Source organism: Macrobrachium rosenbergii, chromosome 1 (assembly GCF_040412425.1).
Source record: "Macrobrachium rosenbergii isolate ZJJX-2024 chromosome 1, ASM4041242v1, whole genome shotgun sequence".
NCBI lineage: Eukaryota > Metazoa > Arthropoda > Malacostraca > Decapoda > Palaemonidae > Macrobrachium > Macrobrachium rosenbergii.
The window spans coordinates 23,063,992-23,077,093 of NC_089741.1; the positions used below are offsets into that span (position 1 = coordinate 23,063,992).

Sequence of the window (13,102 nt, forward strand, 5' to 3'; positions counted from 1 at the left end):
GTGCATTATTTAAACAAGAATAACCGTTGGATCTTAGGTAAAATCTGAATAGGTTCTCAATTTATTGTAAATTCTCCGTAAGCTAAATCTTATTTCAGCGAAAATATCTAGAGAGGACTCTAAACAGGACTTCAACACGTCAAAAGCAGGACATGGAGACCTTAAGAAAGGATTCTGAGATTCCAAGAACCATAAATTCTATATATCTAGCATAAGTTTATCCCGATTTAACGAAGTATGTTTTTTTTACCTAGTAATAACATGAAATCCAAAACCAAATCATAGCCCGCCTTTAGTCAAATGTTCCCAGTGAAATTAACATCATCATGATGCCACGAATGGTTTACCAGCGAGTTTAAAACAAATTTCAAATTAGAAATAGTTGAAATTCTTTGACCAAAGCTGACATTGTACTGCCCTGCGCTTAAACTTATAATTAGCTCTCCTCTTTCTTTCTATGTGTGTGTATATATATATACATATATACATATATATATATATATATATATATATATATATATATATATATATATATATATATATATATATATATATACATATATATATATATATATATATATATATATATATATATATATATATACTGTATATATACTGACTCTATCACTTACACAATTGTTCTGTGCGTTAATATAATTAATAGCAGGACCCCATTGAAACTGGATGGTATCAAGCAGAGATACCATCCAGTTTCAATGATTATATACTGTATACACTGATTATATCACTTACACAATTGTTCTGTGCATTAATATAATTAATAGCAGGACCCCATTGAAACTGGATGGTATCTAGCAGAGATACCATCCAGTTTTCAATGATATATATATATATATATATATATATATATATATATATATATATATATATATATATATATATATATATATATAATATATGCACACACACAATATCAATTTCGGTCGTTGATGAAACAAGGTAGAAAACCATTTGAACCTGGTCCCATATTATAAGAAATGCAGAAACATACAGTCACATAAATGAGAGAGAGAGAGAGAGAGAGAGAGAGAGAGAGAGAGAGAGAGAGAGAGAGAGAGAGAGAGAGAGAGAGAGAGAGAGAGACGTGCAGACGGAGATTCAACAGATAAAAAGTGCTGGAAACTTTTCACATTAGTCCAGGCTCTTCCAGTATGCAAATGAACTGAATTACAGATTCAGTTCCCCTTGTTTACATAAAGTATTCAGGTTCTGTTTAACGGCGACAAATGGTATTTGCTGAGATAACAATCCTTGCTAATTTTTGGAGTGGATTAAATGCTCATTTTTGAGAGAGAGAGAGAGAGAGAGAGAGAGAGAGAGAGAGAGAGAGAGAGAGAGAGAGAGAGAGAGAGAGATTAAATGGCAACTTTTTACATCTTCAGTATTCCGTTTATGGTCAAGAATAATTTTGGTCATACGGTATATTTTTTCAAGTTTTTAGAATATTCTAAATTCTAAAACCAAAGATTTTTATGAGATACTGAATGGAACCCTCATATCTTTCGAAGCTGGAGTTCAAAGGATACCCTTTCTACGAAACAAAATTTAACTGCAATAATAATAAGAGGAAAAAATTACAAACATATTTTTTTCGAAAAACAATCCTCTCGCCGAAAGCCTGATGGAAAGATCTGACAAAATGATAATTTCTTAACGTTCTTACCTTGGAAGATAACTGATTGTGTCTCTTACCTTAAAACTGATGAATTTCGACTAATTTCTCCCAGTATCCTCACAACAGCCTTTACATACAGAGCAATACACAGACGACCTGTAATGATAGGAAATTGTCGGTAAAATAAGTGTGTAACGCTTCGTCATTTTTGCTAGGAAATTTTATACGATAATGGGCAATAATGACAGACTGCTAGTTAGGATATTAGTTATAACCCTCAAATCGCTCACTACTATATTCGTATGTTTGAATGATTCCCGTAAAGAGGTACTACCCTCAGTGCATCTCACGTGGTTCACTGTAGGCATTACTAAAGGGTGTTTGCAGCGTGCCTCGGCCCTGAGGTGAAACCCACTTTTTAGGCTTTACCTCTACCCTCATTCCTGCTTCTTTTCTTGAACCCTGTCGTCCAAATCTCTCCAACTACTACTTCTTAGTGCAACTGTGGGGTTTCCTCCCAGTTCCACCTATAAATCCTTGTGCTTCGCTTTCTTTATTTTCTGGATCTCTTTATCTTGCTGCTCGAGTATTCCAATTCCCTCCCTTCCGTCTTAATTGCTGAATGGCCGAAAGTGCCACAGTGCTTGGCTTGGCAGCCTAAATTTCATTTAATCAATCAAAATCTGAATTATATTTCCAAAAACAGAATCAGGAGAAATTATCTTGTTTAAATCATACTACACAGTGAAAATCTTGCTTAAATTGTACTAAGCAGAATATAAAATCAGCCAAATAAGCTTTGATAGACCACCTGAAGCAGTACTATAGAACACTATAACACGGAATTATAAGATTTAATGACGACAAAGTGTGAGTTTGATAAAAAAAAAAAAAAAAACGCATTTTGAACGAAGCAGGCCAACAAGCTTGTCTTTTAAACAAGCATAATGCCCAACATTTCCACATGAAAATAGTTTTAAATAAAAATAAAATTTAAAAATTACCCTCGAATGACCAGCACCTAGACGATAACACCAAAAGGTTACAAAAAATTATTGTTAACAGACCACATCATACGTATACCTTAAATCGTATATTTAACACAAGCATGTTGCGCAATATTCCTACAAGAAATATTTGAATAAAGGGTGAAAGGTGGTATCGACTGGCCAGCACCCACATCAAAAGAACCCAAAAGTATCAAACAGATGTCTTCAACAGAACGCCCAACATACAAAGGCCTATTTACATTTTCTGGGAGGCCAACAAGCTCCAAAGTGTCTGCTCTTGTAGGCCCCTTTTAGGCCTGGGTAAATATCTCATTCTTATGGACAACTTGTATGTTTATCCCTTCACGAAAAGTCGGTTCATGCAAAACGGCTCTATCTGTCGGAGAGGGTAAAGTAGAAATAAGAGAATAGAGGAAGGAAGCTTAGGGAAGGGGTCTTGAGGGCGTTTCATTTGCATATCTGCTCTTACCTTTCACCTCGGCTTTGCACGAAATGTCTAAGATTGTGGCGGTGATGAGTTGGAAAGTAGGTTGCTTTTAATAGCTTCTCAGGGTAAAAAAAAAAAAAAAAAAAAAAAAAAAAGTGTAGTTTCTTACATTTTACAAGTATCTGACTGTAGAATATAATTGTAAGATTAAGTAATCGACAAAAAAAAGCTAACTTTAAATATAACCTGTTTTACGGAATTCAGATAGTGATTATTTAGATGACTCAAGAAACTGAAAAAATGTCCATAAATTTAGATAGAATTTAACGTTTTTGTTCAAATAAAGTATCGTCAATAGAAATGTCAAAATAAACTGAGCCATTCAAAATTTACTAAAGATTCGTACAAGACATATCAAGAGTGAACTGAATATCAGCTGTGAAGGAAAGATGTGTATTCCGTACAAATTCCTTAATTCACAGAATTACGATACGAAGAAAAAAGTGATGTCTAGATACAAATACTCACTACATAATATGTATTCATCCATGAAGCAAAACAACTCTTGCTATAAACCAAACGAGGTCATAGCATCACCAGAATCCGGTCTCATGTAATTGTTTGTATCGTTTATATACGAAAACAAAAAATGAGCCGAAGTTTCTTCGGCGCAATCGAGTTTTCTGTACAGCGTATAATGCTGTATGAAACTCGATGTCCTGCAGTATGAAACTCTCAGCCACGACCGGGCAGCGCTCAGTTGCTCCCCAGATGCAGTCAAGTAAAGATGCGTCGGCGCTGGCACCTCTAGCGCTGTCAGACGCACGAACCACGACTAACCTTAACCTTAAATAAAATAAAAACAACTGAGGGTAGAGGCTGCAATTTGGCATGTTGATGATTGGAGGGTGGATGATCAACATACCAATTTGCAGCCCTCTAGCCTCAGTAGTTTTTAAGATCTGAGGAAGGACAGAAAAAGTGCGAACGGACAGACAAAACCATCTCAATAGTTTTCTTTTACAGAAAACAAAAAAAAAAACGAGCGTGCACCATAAACCACAGATTTCCAATTAATTTATGAACAAATAAAATAAGAAAACAAAATAACTGACTCAGAATAAAAGTTAACTGCTATTCTGTGATAATCGCAATACAGTGAATGACCGTCCAGTGACCTTTGATTTAACGAATGTTTAATAAAAACACATCTAAATCTACGTATACACGTGAAGAAGTGATGCCTTCATGGTGTAGTCAGTTTTATAGACTTTGTTTCCAAAACATGACATAATTGCAATGAGTAAATTCGTAGTGAAGCACCTAGTCTACGTTACATAGCCGACCACTTTTAAATTTGGACATTAAAAATGTTTGGCTAATAATTATCTTCAACTTCAAATAATTTCTCCCCTGCTCAAGACAGAATAATTAACTAAACTTTGTTTCAGTGCATAAATTCTCGAATATTCATCACTTATGAAATACTTTCACAAAACGGATCATATGAAAATTCCTTACAAACAATCTTTTTAGATTATACCTTTTAGATTATATCGTTGTTCTCTCTCTCTCTCTCTCTCTCTCTCTCTCTCTCTCTCTCTCTCTCTCTCTCTCTCTCTCATCATGTCGCAATCCTCAATAATTCGATCATTAAAACGGAAACAGTAAACATGCGGTTTGAAACTGCAGGAATTCATTAATCATTATATTTTCGTGTTGACTAATTAATGATACTCATTACTACCAAAATAAGCAGCAAGTATTCTTAATTAGTCAAACAAAGACAGCCATTAAGTATTGTGAAATCAATCCTCTTATCATTTCTGCTGATTAAAATTTCAAATAACAATGGGAAATGCAAGATTCTGCATCGCGTGTTGTATTCTGGTCGGATGGCAGAACACTGGCATCTTTGCATTATTATTATTATTATTATTATTATCATTATTATTATTATTATTATTATTAATTCGGAAACCTTCATTTGTAAACGATGACGACTGCATTTTTATCATTTATTTGAAGTAAAGTTCAAGTTCACATTATTCCTAAGGGAAATCCCAATGGCCCTTTAGTTATTATTAATATTATCACTATGGTGATATTATTGCTGTGTTTTTAAGTAATGTTCTTAAGTAAAGGGAAGAGAAGACAAGCTGAGTACTGTACAGGACAGATGTCTGAGTGTCGCTCTCCAGGGTATTTAAGCAAGCTTTACAGGACGCCTACACCTCTAGGATGTTCCTTCCACCTACCAGAGGGAGTTACCATTCAACGCAAGTCAAAAGGAGATCAATTCGCTTTTCAACCCGGCGATTACCGCTGGGCAAAAGGGAACTTCCGGGCCCCCTATAGTTCAGCAAAGTTCGTCAGCAAAGAGACGTTGATTAAAACCCGTTATGTAAAGGGGATAGGGACAAGTATTGTGCGCCATATAGTGAGATTACAGCCCGGGAATCCGCTCTCTCAAGGTTAATACTCATATGGCGCTTATATAACACGGCTGAATGGTCCGATGAAAACGGTGGATTGCTAAAAAAAAAAAAGAAAAAAAATATTGCCACTATTATGAATCCACAGTCTGCGAAGATAGTCATAAAATTATTGTTATCATTGTTACTGTTCAGTAGATGAACCCTATTCACATGGAACAAGACCACAGGGGCCAATGACTTGAAATTCAAGCTCCAAAAGAATATGGTGCTATTAGGAAAAAGTAAGTGGAAGTAAAGGGAAATACAGAAAGAAGAGATCCCACTTATCAAAAAAGAAAAAAAAATCAATAAATAGGTAAATAGATAAAAATGTATTAAAATGCAAGAAGAATAGTATTAGGGTAGTAATGCGCTGCATTTTCGCTCGAACTTCTGTTTTTACAGGAAAAACTGACCAAACTAAATAAAAAAAATGATAAGAATTGAAAACGAAGTTTTGACCCTAAAACGAATTGCAGAGATGCTATGTGACGTTCCTTTCCATCTACCATGATCGCGAGGTACTGTCACTATAACTCTGAGGACAGGACTGAATTTCATGAATTTTCCTAACAAATAATGATATCTCTTCTTGTGATGAGTTTTAATCATTCTAAAAACACTGCAGCATCCAGTCTCCAGACAGTTACAAGGTACCAACTGTAAACAAAGAAAACGCGATATCATATATATATATATATATATATATATATATATATATATATATATATATATATATATATATATATATATATATATACTGTATGTATATATATATATATATATATATATATACATTAATACATACACACATATATATACTGTATTTACACGTACATATGTATACAATATTTATATATATGTATATATAAATATACATACATGTATATGTGTACATATACAGTGTATATATATATATATATATATATATATATATATATATATATATATATATATATATATATATATTTATATATATATATATATATATATATATATATATATATATATATATATATCAACTTTATCACTTACACAATTGTTCTGTGCATTAATACAGTTACTAACAGGACCTCATTAGAACTGAATGGTATCTAGCGGATATATTTATCCACGAAAAGTTACAAGCTCTCCATGACTTACAGTCCTCATTGTCAAGTATCCGTAGTCTCCGTTAGATACCATCCAGTTTTAATGAGGTCCTGTTGGTAATATACACAGTATATATGTATATATATATATATATATATATATATATATATATATATATATATATATATATATATGTGTGTGTGTGTGTGTGTGTGTGTGTGTGTATGTGTTTGTGTGTATATATATAAGCCTTTTGTGTGTGTGTAAATTTTATATGCTGCCATAGATAAACTAGAACTAAACTATACCAATAATTTATTACTGGAAACACTAAGGACGTAAATATTCTTTTACTAACTTATGAAACTATCCATTGGACAAATAACAGGGAAATCACAGAAGCCTTGTTCAGTAAAACAGTTACCTTTAGCAAACCAATAGTTCTGGCAAATGTAGCAATAAAAATGCAAATGCCGGCCGGCATAGTACTATTCATAGTCTTTTTTCATACAATTAAAATTTAATCACTGAGAAAGTTACGATTTCCACTGGAATGGTGATATCAGAGAACTGATCGGATAACTGAGCTTTTGCTAACTGAACCCTCCATCGATCAATTGCGCAGTCGCCAATATACGCTGAGTTTGTGAATTATCTCTCTCTCTCTCTCTCTCGATTAGGAGCCAGTTCCCATTTTTTCTTGATTTGTTTAGACAAACCCCAACTTTTACGGATTTCTTTAGATTAGGCTCAGTCGATTTCTCTTTCAATTCCTGCCAAACCAACTCTCGCTCCGTCAGCTCATTTAACTCTTTTTCGCCTTTGAAAGAGTTTACCCACTCTTACTTTTTCATTCCCATAATGGATTCCATCTTTTATCTTTCCCTATTTTATATTTCTCAACAGCTGACAAACACAATCTCCTCTTATCACCCTAGTGAATTTCTCTCTCTCTCTCTCTCTCTCTCTCTCTCTCTCTCTCTCTCTCTCTCTCTCTCTCTCTCTCTCTCTCTCTCTCTGCATAAACCATGAGCTTTGTTCCCTAACTTCGGCCGGCGATCTGTCAAAGCATTCATTTCGAACCTCACTGGCCTTACACTTCTTGTGGCCCACTTGTTTGCGTGCGAATGCTCAAGGCACGAAAAGTTTAAGGCTGTTTTCACGTGGGGTTTCCAGAGATTCTCGACCTTACTGACGAGACTTTGCTGAAGAGAACATTCATTTCTGTTAACTTTTAATAGGGATCATGATTTTCGCACCCTATGAATTACGTTATTTACAATGATTCTTCTCTGAAGTACGGTTTTTTTTTTTTAGATTCTCAAATTTTAAGAGGATTTTTAGCGTGAAACCTGTCTTTTTCTGCAATTTTAACAATTACTCCTCATCTTTCCAAAGCACAATTGACTATTAATTGAGCATGAACAGCATATTATATCCAGGCCATTAAAGTAACGAGCAACCTATTGCCCTCATTAAGGTTGTAAGCGTCGCCAAAAATGGAAGTAGGAGAGCATCCCTGCAGATTCTTTGAAGGCTCTTTTAATTGAGGCAGATAATATTGCTCTTGACACATTAATTTTCGCATTAAAGATAAAGAACATTTCTATTATAAATGATATTTCACACAGACAAACAAAACATCGTTGATTTTTCGTTTTTATGTGGATTAATCATTAATAACAGAACTGTCCTTAATATATATAATATATATATATATATATATATATATATATATATATATATATATATATATATATATATATATATATATATATATATATATATATATATATATATATATATATATATATAATATATATATATATATATATATACATTATATATACGTGTTTGTTTGTGAGGAAGGAGATTGGGAACGTCATTTCAGGGAAAGAATACGCTAATAAACAGCACATTTGTTTACATATACAATATCAAATGATTATATATATATATATATATATATATATATATATATATATATATATATATATATATATATATATATATATATATATATATACACGTATACTGTATTTCAGTCATATATATAATATATATATATATATATATATATATACTCCCAAGTTTTATTCAAAGATAGCTCCATAAAAATAAACAAATCTTTACAGAGCGATAGTTCCGTGCATATGCTCTCTCTCTCTCTCTCTCTCTCTCTCTCTCTCTCTCTCTCTCTCTCTCTCTCTCTCTCTCTCTCTCTGGACAAATTCAAAAAATACCCTCAACCTACTCCATCGCAACAAACAAGTTCGTTTCGCCCGAACTTAGGAGAAAAAGTTTCCAACTTAGCGAAGTTGCCTAGGCGTTTAAGCGCCGCTGCTATCACACGACAGCTGGCTAAGATCTAAAACGACATCACGGCAACAGACGCTGAGCGCGAGGAGAGAAAACAGAAAAGTTCAGTCCCGATGTTTTCGTTTTACGATTATCTAAATAGATTCAGAGAACGAAACTGCTCCGAGAGCACTGACCTGCTTTGATAGTTTTAACACTGGATTGTAAAATGGCTTCAACATTGGTGACATTTGATTGGTAAATTGCACTTAGTAAAACGGCTTTAATCTTGCTAACACTTGACTGGTAAATTGCACTTTGTAAAACGGCTTCAACATTGCTAACATTGCATTGGTAAATAGACTTTGTAAAACGGCTTTAATGTTACTAATATTTGAGTGGTAAATTGCACTTTGTAAAACGGGTTCAACATTGCTGACATTTGATTGGTAAGTTGCTCTGTGTAAAACGGCTTTAGTGTTACTAACATTTGATTGGTAAACTATATTTGTAAAACGGGTTTAACAGTGATAACTTCTGATTGGTAAATCGCACTTTGTAAAACGGCTTTAACATTACTAACACCTGATTGGTAAATGTTACTTTGTAAAACGGCTTTAACATTGCTAACATTGGGTTGGTAAGTCGAAAGATAGCAAAACGGCTTTAACGTTGCTAACATTTGGTGGGTAAGTCGAAAGTTTGTAAAACGGCTTTAACATTGCTAACATTTGGTTGGTAAGTCGCACTGTGTTAAACGGCAGTAACATTGATTGGTAAATTGCAGAAACACTTTTAACGATAGTGAGTACAGTATATCAAATCGCACTGCCACTTCTAACACTGAATTATAAACACCATTAACATTTTATTAATTGAGCGTTGAACTGAATTACGTTTAGCAATAGACCGTTAGACTTCCCTGGCATCTGTAACACCTGTTTCATTAAATGGTTCCATCGAGCATTACTGCTCATTGTGTGCGCATAAATCATGCCTCTACGACTGTAAGCAAAATCTATGGGAACCTGCAGATGCCAAGTTCTATCAACACCCCTTCAGAAGGAACCACGGCCTTCAAGCGTTTAGTTAAACCAGAGTAGCCTAAGAGTGAGGTCACCGTGCCCTCTGCAGGACAGATCCGAAAAACTCTTCTGCAAGTCTAACACGCCCCAAAAAGTGCCATTTTTAACAATGGACTGTTAAATGACATTTTCAGATCTTTGTCATTCGAATGCTGGATTGCATCTTGACATTTGCAGCAAACTTTTCATCATGCACAATTCTGAACTTTTTTCTTGTGACCTAATTTCGGCAAAGATCTCTCTGTCTCTTCATAAATTCTCAATATATCCTCGGGATACACCTTCGAAGGTCTATCACTCTCTCTATATTGCCCAGTGTGTGTAAACAAAATTATGTAGAACGAATTTTATTACCATGGTAACCCCTATTAACTAATTATACGTTCTAACTGACAACCGACGAAATTCTGCTTGCGGTTTTCTGGGTATTTTACAAACACCTATAGTCACGCCAACTGGGTGTACGGGTAAAATTTCTAATTGATAACTAGCTGAGCAATATTTGTGTATGTGATTCTGTAACATAGTGGATATGAAAGAAACGTTAAAGAGAACACGAATGGCCGTCCAGACGAACTTTCTAGTAGGCGACTGTCACAACTTTCTCTCTCTCTCTCTCTCTCTCTCTCTCTCTCTCTCTCTCTCTCTCTCTCTCTCTCTCTCTTCCTCTCTCTCTCTCTCATCACTGTGCCATGCAACTGCTCATTTATAAATGAAGACTGGTAGAATTTTAACAATAACCGATAGGATTTCTTGACCTGGATGAAGGAAAAAGATGAATAATAATTATAACTCTCTCTCTCTCTCTCTCTCTCTCTCTCTCTCTCTCTCTCTCTCTCTCTCTCTCTCTCTCTCTGCCATTTCCATCCTTTTACAAAAGATAAATCTTCATTTCTTTTGGCCGACTGAAGGCCGACCTTATCGATGATAGATTCGTGGAAAAGGAGATTCGCCTTATGGGCGAGCCTTCATATCTGGACTTGAAAGGATGGGGAGAAGAAATGAACAAGTAAAAAAAAAAAAAAAAAAAAGCACAAACAAACACGAAATACGACGGGAAAATTCCTTTATGAACTTCAGCATTTTGCCTGTTTACTTCATCCTAAATAATTTTATATATATATATATATATATATATATATATATATATATATATATATATATATATATATATATATATATATATATATATATATATATATATATATATATATATATATATATATATATATATATATATATATATATATATATATATATATATATAATATATATATATATATATATATATATGTATATATATATATGTGTGTATATATATATATATATGTATATATATATATATATATATATATATATATATATATATATATATATGTGTGTGTGTGTATATATATATATATATATATATATATATATATATATATATATATATATATATATATATATATATACATACATATATACACACACAGTTATAGCCGATTCATAAGGTAGATTCTTGGGCCTACGAGACGTTTGCTTGGCGGCCTTTGATTGGCTGGTACCGGGAGGCGGCGACTCACTCACTGTCTCATTTTTACGTATGTAGTCTTCATTTACCTCACGTTTTGACTAGATAGGAAAGTTTTGGTCATACCATAGGATTCAGTGTTAATTGTACAATTAAATATGATTTCCTGAAACCAATAAGAGAAAACACAAAGGAATTACAACGAGTAAAAGTGAAGAGAGAAGCATTTAATTCTTTTTACCCGTTTTTACTTATCATCGGATTTTCCATCATTCATGCGATCAAGATAAACTAAAACTTGTGTTTTCAAGAAATAAATTTACCCTGAATACTCTGGTGCTTTCAGATTTTAGATGCGTGTGATATGTGAAGAGAAAATGAAGAATATGTCTTATTATGTTGCATCCGTTCTTGATGCAGTTTGCCAAGAGACGGTGATGATGATCTGCATGACACCGCGTTGGTCGTCTCAGCCGTTGATAGTTGCCAATAAGTGATATGAGGAGTTTGCAGTTTCGGCAATATTTGCTGTATTATTGTCATTACATTTTCTGTAAATAAATGCATAGAATTCCCATTATGACTGTCGAACATTTTCACTCCAGTATTATACTGTATATGTCTGTATGTCTGGACATAACTGATACAAAAAAAAATAATCAGATGGATGCATTGGGATGTGCTGGCTTCAATTTAGACATCGCCAACAGATTTTATGGAAAGAAATAAAAAAATGTACTTTCGTTCATTGAATGAACATATGAAAAATAAGCTTTTGGTATTATTGACCAGAGAAATGAGCAGCCATAATAATGAACTCATCATTATGTAGGCCTGATTTTATCATGTAGTCTACAGTATGTATGCAAATTTCTACACTAAACTGAACCCAACACATCCCGATGCATACATCTGATTATTTTTTTTCGTATCAGATATATCCAGACATACACAGTATAATACTGGAGTGAAAATGTTCGACAGTCGTAATGGGAATTCTATGCATTTATTTACAGAAAATATAATGACAATAATACAGCAAATATTGCCAAAACTGCAAACTCCTCATATTGCTTATTGGCAACTGTCAACGGCTGAGACGACCAACGCGGTGTCATGCAGATCATTATCACCGTCTCTTGGCAAACTGCATCAAGAACGGATGCAACATAATAAGACATATTCTTCATTTACTCTTCACATATCACACGCATCTAAAATCTGCAAGCACCAGAGTATTCAGGGTGAATTTATTGTATGAAAACACGAGTTTTATTTTATCTTGATCGCATGAATGATGGAAAATCCAATGATAAGTAAAAACGGGTATAAAGAATTAAATGCTTCTCTCTTCACTTTTACTCGTTGTAATTCCTTTGTGTTTTCTCTTATTGATTTCAGGAAATCATATTTAGTTGTACAATTAATACTGAATCTATGGTATGACAAAACTTTCCTATCTTGTGCAAAACGTGAGATAAATGAAGAAATATATAAACATATTGCTAGTTTTCTGAGCTACATACGTAAAAATGAGACAGTGAGCTAGTCTCCTGCCTCCTGG

At 33.6% G+C, this 13,102-nt stretch overlaps 1 protein-coding gene across 1 annotated transcript in view; it reads right to left on the reverse strand.

Moving 5' to 3' along the window:
- LOC136841773 (cuticle protein 19-like) overlaps window positions 1-13,102 on the reverse strand; it is a 414,507-nt gene that overhangs the window by 58,842 nt on the left and 342,563 nt on the right. Inside the window, exon 12 of the transcript XR_010854140.1 lies at window positions 1,685-1,792. The gene's annotated coding sequence lies outside the window, so the exon portion shown is untranslated. The remainder of the gene's footprint in view (window positions 1-1,684; window positions 1,793-13,102) is intronic.